This window comes from Oncorhynchus mykiss, chromosome 3, assembly GCF_057628025.1.
Source record: "Oncorhynchus mykiss isolate SJ-2025 chromosome 3, ASM5762802v1, whole genome shotgun sequence".
Classification (NCBI taxonomy): domain Eukaryota; kingdom Metazoa; phylum Chordata; class Actinopteri; order Salmoniformes; family Salmonidae; genus Oncorhynchus; species Oncorhynchus mykiss.
In genome coordinates, this window is record NC_143024.1 from 58,514,227 (window position 1) to 58,524,574 (window position 10,348).

Below are 10,348 nucleotides of genomic sequence, written 5' to 3' on the forward strand. Positions count from 1 at the left end.
CATTGTTCACACCGTCTTAAGCCAGCCCCACCCATCTCTTTAAGGATTCACATGAGGTCATGTGCTAAACAGTGAGTAGTGTAGTAAAGATTAAGACTAAAAGTGGTAGTAGCCTACAATAAGGAAAAAATCCAGGTAATCAGAAAGTGTCCAGATAAAAATATTGTACAAATATTACATGACGCTTAACCAGACACACATGTCTAAATTGATGGGTCATGTGAAATAAATGCTATAACCCCCAGCCATGTTCAGGGGTGGAAAAATAACTAAATTGTCATACTTGAGTAAATAATTTAAAATTCTTTATATTAAACCAGACAGCACAATTTTTTTCTCATCGACGGATAGCCAGGGGCACAATCCAACACTCAGAAATAATTTACAAATGAAGGATTTGTGTTTAGTGAGTCTACCAGATCAGATGCAGTAGGGATGTTCTCTTGATAAGTGTGTGAATTGGACAATTTCCCTGTCAAAATGTAACGAGTACTTTCGGGTGTCTGGGAAAATGGATGGTGTAAAAAGTACATTATTTTCTTTTGGAATGTAGTGAAGTAAAAGTTGCCAAAAATATAAATAGTAAAGTAATGTACAGATACCCCCCAAAATACTTAAGTAGTACTTTAAGTGCTTTGAACACTGCCCAAATGCCTTCACACCATACATTAGCATACTTGATATACTGTTACACACACACTTATCACATAGTATTCCATACATAAGTTAAGGCCATGCAACCTGAGTTGAAACCTCACTGAGGTGCACATGTACAGTACATAAACAGATGCATGCGCCATATATTTATGTGGATGCGCCATATATTTATGTGGATGCGCCATATATTTATGTGGATGCGCCATATATTTATGTCATGTACTGTCATGTTGTGTCTTGTCTCTGTCCTTTCCCTTCACCCTGTCTCCCTCTGCTGGTCGTTGTTAGGTTACCTTTTCTCCCCCGCTTTCCCCCAGCTGTTCCTTGTCTCCTCTAACTACCCATTCACCCTGTTTCCCACCTGTTCCCTTTTTCCCTCTGATTAGGTCCCTATATCTCTCTCTGTTTCTGTTCCTGTCCTTGTCGGATTCTTGTTTGTTGTGTTTCATGCCTGAGCCAGACTATCGTCATGTTTGCTGTAACCTTGTCCTGTCCTGTCGGAATCTGCCGGTCTATCTGAGCCTACCTATGTTTGGTTATTAAAGAAGCTCTGTTTAAGTTAGTTCGCTTTTGGGTCCTCATTCACTCACCATAACAGAAGAATCCGACCAAGAATGGACCCAGCGACTTCGGATCCTCTCCACTCAGCCGTCGGGATCCAGGGAGCGATGCTAGGCAGACACGAGCAGGAAGTGTCTGCTGCTCGACATGCCGTTGAGACCCTGGCCACCCAAGTCTCCAACCTCACAGAACAGGTTCACCATCTCCGCCTCGATCCACCGGCCACTTCCAGGGCTTTCGAATCTCCGGAGCCCAGAATCAATAACCCGCCGTGTTACTCTGGGGAGCCCACTGAATGCCGCTCGTTCCTCACCCAGTGTGATATTGTGTTTTCTCTCCAGCCCAACACTTACTCCAGGAGCACTGCTCGTGTCGCCTACGTCATATCTCTCCTTATTGGACGGGCTCGTGAGTGGGGCACGGCAATCTGGGAGGCAAGGGCTGAGTGTACTAACCAGTATCAAGACTTTAAGGAGGAGATGATACGGGTTTTTGATCGATCTGTTTTTGGGGAGGAGGCTTCCAGGGCCCTGTCTTCCCTATGTCAAGGCAATCGATCCATAACAGACTACTCTATTGAGTTTCGCACTCTTGCTGTCTCCAGTGGCTGGAACGAGCCGGCCTTGCTCGCTCGTCTTCTGGAGGGTTTCCGCGCAGAGGTAAAGGATGAGATTCTCTCCCGGGGGGTTCCTTCCAGCGTGGATTCCTTGATTGAACTCGCTATTCGCATTGAGCGACGGGTTGATCTTCGTCACCGAGCTCGTGGAAAGGAGCTCGCGCTCTCCGTCGCCTCCCTCTCCGCATCACTACCATCTTCCTCTGCCGGCTCGGGTGCTGAGCCCATGCAGCTGGGAGGTATCCGCATCTCGACTAAGGAGAGGGAACGGAGAATCACCAACCGCCTCTGTCTCTATTGCGGTTCCGCTGGTCATTTTGTCACTTCATGTCCAGTAAAAGGCCAGAGCTCGTCAGTAAGCGGAGGGCTACTGGTGAGCGCTACTACTCCTGTCTCTCCTTCAAGATCCTGCACTACCTTGTCGGTCCATCTACGCTGGACCGGTTCGTCAGCTTCCTGCAGTGCCTTAATAGACTCTGGGGCGGAGGGCTGTTTTATGGACGAGACCTGGGCTCGGGAACATGACATTCCTCTCAGACAGTTAAAGGAGCCCACGGCCTTGTTCGCCCTGGATGGTAGTCCTCTCCCCAGGATTCAGCGTGAGACGCTACCTTTAACCCTCACTGTTTCTGGTAATCATAGTGAAACCATTTCTTTTTTAATTTTTCGTTCACCTTTTACACCTGTTGTTTTGGGCCATCCCTGGCTAGTTTGTCATAATCCTTCCATTAATTGGTCTAGTAATTCTATCCTCTCCTGGAACGTCTCTTGTCATGTGAAATGTTTAATGTCTGCTATCCCTCCTGTTTCCTCTGTCTCTTCTTCACAGGAGGAGCCTGGTGATTTGACAGGGGTGCCGGAGGAATATCACGATCTGCGCACGGTGTTCAGTCGGTCCAGGGCCACCTCTCTTCCTCCACACCGGTCGTATGATTGTAGTATTGATCTCCTTCCGGGAACCACCCCCCCCCGGGGTAGACTATACTCTCTGTCGGCTCCCGAACGTAAGGCTCTCGAAGATTATTTGTCTGTAGCTCTTGACGCCGGTACCATAGTCCCCTCCTCCTCTCCCGCCGGAGCGGGGTTTTTTTTTGTCAAGAAGAAGGACGGGTCTCTGCGCCCCTGCATAGATTATCGAGGGCTGAATGACATAACAGTGAAGAATCGTTATCCGCTTCCTCTTATGTCTTCAGCCTTCGAGATCCTGCAGGGAGCCAGGTTTTTCACTAAGTTGGACCTTCGTAACGCTTACCATCTCGTGCGCATCAGGGAGGGGGACGAGTGGAAGACGGCGTTTAACACTCCGTTAGGGCACTTTGAATACCGGGTTCTTCCTTTCGGCCTCGCTAACGCTCCAGCTGTCTTTCAGGCATTAGTCAATGATGTCCTGAGAGACATGCTGAACATCTTTGTTTTCGTTTACCTTGACGATATCCTGATTTTTTCACCGTCACTCCAGATTCATGTTCAGCACGTTCGACGTGTCCTCCAGCGCCTTTTAGAGAATTGTCTTTTTGTGAAGGCTGAGAAGTGCACTTTTCATGCCTCCTCCGTCACATTTCTCGGTTCTGTTATTTCCGCTGAAGGCATTAAGATGGATCCCGCTAAGGTCCAAGCTGTCATTGATTGGCCCGTCCCTAAGTCACGCGTCGAGCTGCAGCGCTTTCTCGGCTTCGCGAACTTCTATCGTCGTTTCATCCGTAATTTCGGTCAGGTGGCAGCTCCTCTCACAGCCCTTACTTCTGTCAAGACGTGCTTTAAGTGGTCCGTTTCCGCCCAGGGAGCTTTTGATCTCCTCAAGAATCGTTTTACATCCGCTCCTATCCTTGTTACACCTGACGTCTCTAGACAGTTCGTTGTCGAGGTTGACGCGTCAGAGGTGGGCGTGGGAGCCATCCTTTCTCAGCGCTCCCTCTCTGACGACAAGGTCCACCCATGCGCGTATTTTTCTCATCGCCTGTCGCCGTCGGAACGTAACTATGATGTGGGTAACCGCGAACTGCTCGCCATCCGGTTAGCCCTAGGCGAATGGCGACAGTGGTTGGAGGGGGCGACCGTTCCTTTTGTCGTTTGGACTGACCATAGGAACCTTGAGTACATCCGTTCTGCCAAACGACTTAATGCGCGTCAGGCGCGTTGGGCGCTGTTTTTCGCTCGTTTCGAGTTCGTGATTTCTTATCGTCCGGGCTCTAAGAACACCAAGCCTGATGCTTTGTCTCGTCTCTTCAGTTCTTCAGTAGCCTCCACTGACCCCGAGGGGATTCTCCCTGAGGGGCGTGTTGTCGGGTTGACTGTCTGGGGAATTGAGAGGCAGGTAAAACAAGCGCTCACTCACACTCCGTCGCCGCGCGCTTGTCCTAGGAACCTTCTTTTCGTTCCCGTTCCTACTCGTCTGGCCGTTCTTCAGTGGGCTCACTCTGCCAAGTTAGCCGGCCACCCTGGCGTTCGGGGTACGCTTGCTTCCATTCGCCAGCGTTTTTGGTGGCCCACCCGGGAGCATGACACGCGTCGTTTCGTGGCTGCTTGTTCGGTCTGCGCGCAGACTAAGTCCGGTAACTCTCCTCCTGCCGGCCGTCTCAGGCCGCTTCCTATTCCCTCTCGACCGTGGTCTCACATCGCCTTAGATTTTGTCACCGGACTGCCTTCGTCAGCGGGGAAGACTGTTATTCTTACGGTTGTCGATAGGTTCTCTAAGGCGGCTCATTTCATTCCCCTTGCTAAGCTTCCTTCTGCTAAAGAGACGGCACAAATCATCATCGAGAATGTTTTCAGAATTCATGGCCTTCCGTCAGACGTCGTTTCGGACAGAGGTCCGCAATTCACGTCTCAATTTTGGAGGGAGTTTTGCCGTTTGATTGGGGCTTCCGTCAGTCTCTCTTCCGGCTTTCACCCCCAGTCTAACGGTCAAGCAGAACGGGCCAATCAGACTATTGGTCGCATCTTACGCAGTCTTTCTTTTCGTAACCCTGCGTCTTGGTCAGAACAGCTCCCCTGGGCAGAATACGCCCACAACTCGCTTCCTTCGTCTGCGACCGGGCTATCTCCTTTTCAGAGTAGCCTCGGGTACCAGCCTCCGCTGTTCTCATCTCAGTTCGCCGAGTCCAGCGTCCCCTCCGCTCAGGCTTTTGTCCAACGTTGCGAGCGCACCTGGAAGAGGGTCAGGTCTGCACTTTGCCGTTATAGGACGCAGACTGTGAGGGCTGCTAATAAGCGTAGAACTAAGAGTCCTAGATATTGTCGCGGTCAGAGAGTTTGGCTCTCCACTCAGAACCTTCCCCTTAAGACGGCTTCTCGCAAGTTGACCCCGCGGTTCATTGGTCCGTTCCGTATTTCTCGGGTCATTAATCCTGTCGCAGTTCGACTTCTTCTTCCGCGATACCTTCGTCGCGTCCACCCGGTCTTCCATGTCTCCTGCATCAAGCCCGTCCTTCGCGCCCCCGCTCGTCTTCCCCCCCCCCCCCCCATCCTTGTCGAGGGCGCACCCATCTACAGGGTCCGTAGAATTTTGGACATGCGTCCTCGGGGCCGTGGTCACCAGTACCTCGTAGATTGGGAGGGGTACGGTCCTGAGGAGAGGAGTTGGGTTCCCTCTCGGGACGTGCTGGACCGTGCGCTGATCGAGGATTTCCTCCGTTGCCGCCAGGTTTCCTCCTCGAGTGCGCCAGGAGGCGCTCAGTGAGTGGGGGGGTACTGTCATGTACTGTCATGTTGTGTCTTGTCTCTGTCCTTTCCCTTCACCCTGTCTCCCTCTGCTGGTCGTTGTTAGGTTACCTTTTCTCCCCCGCTTTCCCCCAGCTGTTCCTTGTCTCCTCTAACTACCCATTCACCCTGTTTCCCACCTGTTCCCTTTTTCCCTCTGATTAGGTCCCTATATCTCTCTCTGTTTCTGTTCCTGTCCTTGTCGGATTCTTGTTTGTTGTGTTTCATGCCTGAGCCAGACTATCGTCATGTTTGCTGTAACCTTGTCCTGTCCTGTCGGAATCTGCCGGTCTATCTGAGCCTACCTATGTTTGGTTATTAAAGAAGCTCTGTTTAAGTTAGTTCGCTTTTGGGTCCTCATTCACTCACCATAACAATTTATGTGGATGCGCCATATATTTATGTGGATGCGCCATATATTTTTGTGGTGGACATTTGATACGGTCACATGATATTGTTGTGGTATGTCACAAAATCATGTTACGACCACACATATCAATATCCATGTTATATATCAATATTATGTTAAGTCAAATCAAATCAAATTTTATTTGTCAAATACACATGGTTAGCAGATGTTAATGCGAGTGTAGCGAAATGCTTGTGCTTCTAGTTCCGACAATGCAGTAATAACAAGTAATCTAACTAACAATTCCAAAACTACTGTCTTGTACACAGTGTAAGGGGATAAAGAATATGTACATAAGGATATATGAATGAGTGATGGTACAGAGCAGCATAGGCAAGATACAGTAGATGGTATCGAGTACAGTATGTACAAATGAGATGAGTATGTAAACAAAGTGGCATAGTATAAAGTGGCTAGTGATACATGTATTACATAAGGATACCGTCGATGATATAGAGTACAGTATATACGTATGCATATGAGATGAATAATGTAGGGTAAGTAACATTTATATAAGGTAGCATTGTTTAAAGTGGCTAGTGATATATTTACATCATTTCCCATCAATTCCCATTATTAAAGTGGCTGGAGTTGAGTCAGTGTCAGTGTGTTGGCAGCAGCCACTCAGTGTTAGTGGTGGCTGTTTAACAGTCTGATGGCCTTGAGATAGAAGCTGTTTTTCAGTCTCTCGGTCCCAGCTTTGATGCACCTGTACTGACCTCGCCTTCTGGATGATAGCGGGGTGAACAGGCAGTGGCTCGGGTGGTTGATGTCCTTGATGATCTTTATGGCCTTCCTGTGACATCGGGTGGTGTAGGTGTCCTGGAGGGCAGGTAGTTTGCCCCCGGTGATGCGTTGTGCGGACCTCACTACCCTCTGGAGAGCCTTACGGTTGAGGGCGGTGCAGTTGCCATACCAGGCGGTGGTACAGCCCGCCAGGATGCTCTCGATTGTGCATCTGTAGAAGTTTGTGAGTGCTTTTGGTGACAAGCCGAATTTCTTCAGCCTCCTGAGGTTGAAGAGGCGCTGCTGCGCCTTCTTCACGATGCTGTCTGTGTGATTGGACCAATTCAGTTTGTCTGTGATGTGTATGCCGAGGAACTTAAAACTTGCTACCCTCTCCACTACTGTTCCATCGATGTGGATAGGGGGGTGTTCCCTCTGCTGTTTCCTGAAGTCCACAATCATCTCCTTAGTTTTGTTGACGTTGAGTGTGAGGTTATTTTCCTGACACCACACTCCGAGGGCCCTCACCTCCTCCCTGTAGGCCGTCTCGTCGTTGTTGGTAATCAAGCCTACCACTGTTGTGTCGTCCGCAAACTTGATGATTGAGTTGGAGGCGTGCGTGGCCACGCAGTCGTGGGTGAACAGGGAGTACAGGAGAGGGCTCAGAACGCACCCTTGTGGGGCCCCAGTGTTGAGGATCAGCGGGGAGGAGATGTTGTTGCCTACCCTCACCACCTGGGGGCGGCCCGTCAGGAAGTCCAGTACCCAGTTGCACAGGGCGGGGTCGAGACCCAGGGTCTCGAGCTTGATGACGAGCTTGGAGGGTACTATGGTGTTGAATCCCGAGCTGTAGTCGATGAACAGCATTCTCACATAGGTATTCCTCTTGTCCAGATGGGTTAGGGCAGTGTGCAGTGTGGTTGAGATTGCATCGTCTGTGGACCTATTTGGGCGGTAAGCAAATTGGAGTGGGTCTAGGGTGTCAGGTAGGGTGGAGGTGATATGGTCCTTGACTAGTCTCTCAAAGCACTTCATGATGACGGATGTGAGTGCTACGGGGCGGTAGTCGTTTAGCTCAGTTACCTTAGCTTTCTTGGGAACAGGAACAATGGTGGCCCTCTTGAAGCATGTGGGAACAGCAGACTGGTATAGGGATTGATTGAATATGTCCGTAAACACACCGGCCAGCTGGTCTGCGCATGCTCTGAGGGCGCGGCTGGGGATGCCGTCTGGGCCTGCAGCCTTGCGAGGGTTAACACGTTTAAATGTCTTACTCACCTCGGCTGCAGTGAAGGAAAGACCGCATGTTTTCGTTGCAGGCCGTGTCAGTGGCACTGTATTGTCCTCAAAGCGGGCAAAAAAGTTATTTAGTCTGCCTGGGAGCAAGACATCCTGGTCCGTGACTGGGCTGGATTTCTTCCTGTAGTCCGTGATTGACTGTAGACCCTGCCACATGCCTCTTGTGTCTGAGCCGTTGAATTGAGATTCTACTTTGTCTCTGTACTGGCGCTTAGCTTGTTTGATAGCCTTGCGGAGGGAATAGCTGCACTGTTTGTATTCGGTCATGTTACCAGACACCTTGCCCTGATTAAAAGCAGTGGTTCGCGCTTTCAGTTTCACACGAATGCTGCCATCAATCCACGGTTTCTGATTAGGGAATGTTTTAATCGTTGCTATGGGAACGACATCTTCAACGCACGTTCTAATGAACTCGCACACCGAATCAGCGTATTCGTCAATGTTGTTATCTGACGCAATACGAAACATCTCCCAGTCCACTTGATGGAAGCAGTCTTGGAGTGTGGAGTCAGCTTGGTCGGACCAGCGTTGGACAGACCTCAGCGTGGGAGCCTCTTGTTTTAGTTTCTGTCTGTAGGCAGGGATCAACAAAATGGAGTCGTGGTCAGCTTTTCCGAAAGGGGGGCGGGGCAGGGCCTTATATGCGTCGCGGAAGTTAGAGTAACAATGATCCAAGGTCTTTCCTCCCCTGGTTGCGCAATCGATATGCTGATAAAATTTGGGGAGTCTTGTTTTCAGATTAGCCTTGTTAAAATCCCCAGCTACAATGAATGCAGCCTCCGGATAAATCGTTTCCAGTTTGCAGAGAGTTAAATAAAGTTTGTTCAGAGCCATCGATGTGTCTGCTTGGGGGGGGGGGGTATATACGGCTGTGATTATAATCGAAGAGAATTCTCTTGGTAGATAATGCGGTCTACATTTGATTGTGAGGAATTCTAAATCAGGTGAACAGAAGGATTTGAGTTCCTGTATGTTTCTTTCATCACACCATGTCACGTTGGCCATGAGGCATACGCCCCCGCCCCTCTTCTTACCAGAAAGATGTTTGTTTCTGTCAGCGCGATGTGTGGAGAAACCCGTTGGCTGCACCGCTTCGGATAGAGTCTCTCCAGTGAGCCATGTTTCAGTGAAGCAAAGGACGTTACAGTCTCTGATGTCCCTCTGGAATGCTACCCTTGCTCGGATTTCATCAACCTTGTTGTCAAGAGACTGGACATTGGCAAGAAGAATGCTAGGGAGTGGTGCGCGATGTGCCCGTCTCCGGAGTCTGACCAGAAGACCGCCTCGTTTCCCTCTCTTTCGGAGTCGTTTTTTTGGGTCGCTGCATAGGATCCACTCCGTTGTCCTGTTTGTAAGGCAGAACACAGGGTCCGCGTCGCGAAAAACATATTCTTGGTCGTACTGATGGTGAGTTGACGTTGCTCTTATATTCAGTAGTTCTTCTCGACTGTATGTAATGAAACCTAAGATGACCTGGGGTACTAATGTAAGAAATAACACGTAAAAAAACAAAAAACTGCATAGTTTCCTAGGAACGCGAAGCGAGGCGGCCATCTCTGTCGGCGCCGGAATCTTGCTAAGTGGATGGGTCTCTACAGAAGGTGTGAACAGCCAAATGGTTACTTGCATAGTAGCAATATCAGAAATAGATGGTGTCAATATAAATAAAATATAGAGTATGTACAAGAACAATATCAATAATGATATGAGTGATAGACAAGGTAGTTATACGAATACAATCAGGGGTAAAGTGGCTGAGCAGCAGGATAAAAAATGTAAAATAGTAGCAGCAACGTATGGCGTGTGTTAGGAGAGAGTCATTTGAATAGAGACACTGCAGATAGTGCTGATGACTGTTCCGTCCGAACCACGCATGAACAAGGGAATCTATATTCGGAGAGCCTGTTTCTGTCCTGCCCTTGACTTTGGTGCAGGGCATGTGATGTCCATAGCCTCTTCGTCACAAAACTCCCTGATCTTCTCAATAAGAGAAGTTTGTCTAGCTGTGTCCAGTCCAGCTGGTGCTTGTACAGGCAGACCATCTATGGGAGGAAGGATGTCGGCATTGCGCAGCAGCTGAAACCTGGTCCCGACAGTCAGAAATGTCCTTGGCGACAACAACACCAGGCTCCAGAGCATCGAAGCTGTAAACCAGGCAATAACAACAACAAGAAATCATAAGACATTACAACCCTGCACAACATCAATTCACCTCCCAAGTTTAGATAAGAAGAATAACCTCATGCAATGCAATGAAAATGATTTTCACCTGAAGTGCTGGTACTGCTTGATCTCTGGCAACGGCCTGAAGTACGGAGTCAGGTGTTGTTGCCAGCCATAGCTTTCCTCCAGCACCGTACCATCCTCCAGTCCAACCAGCT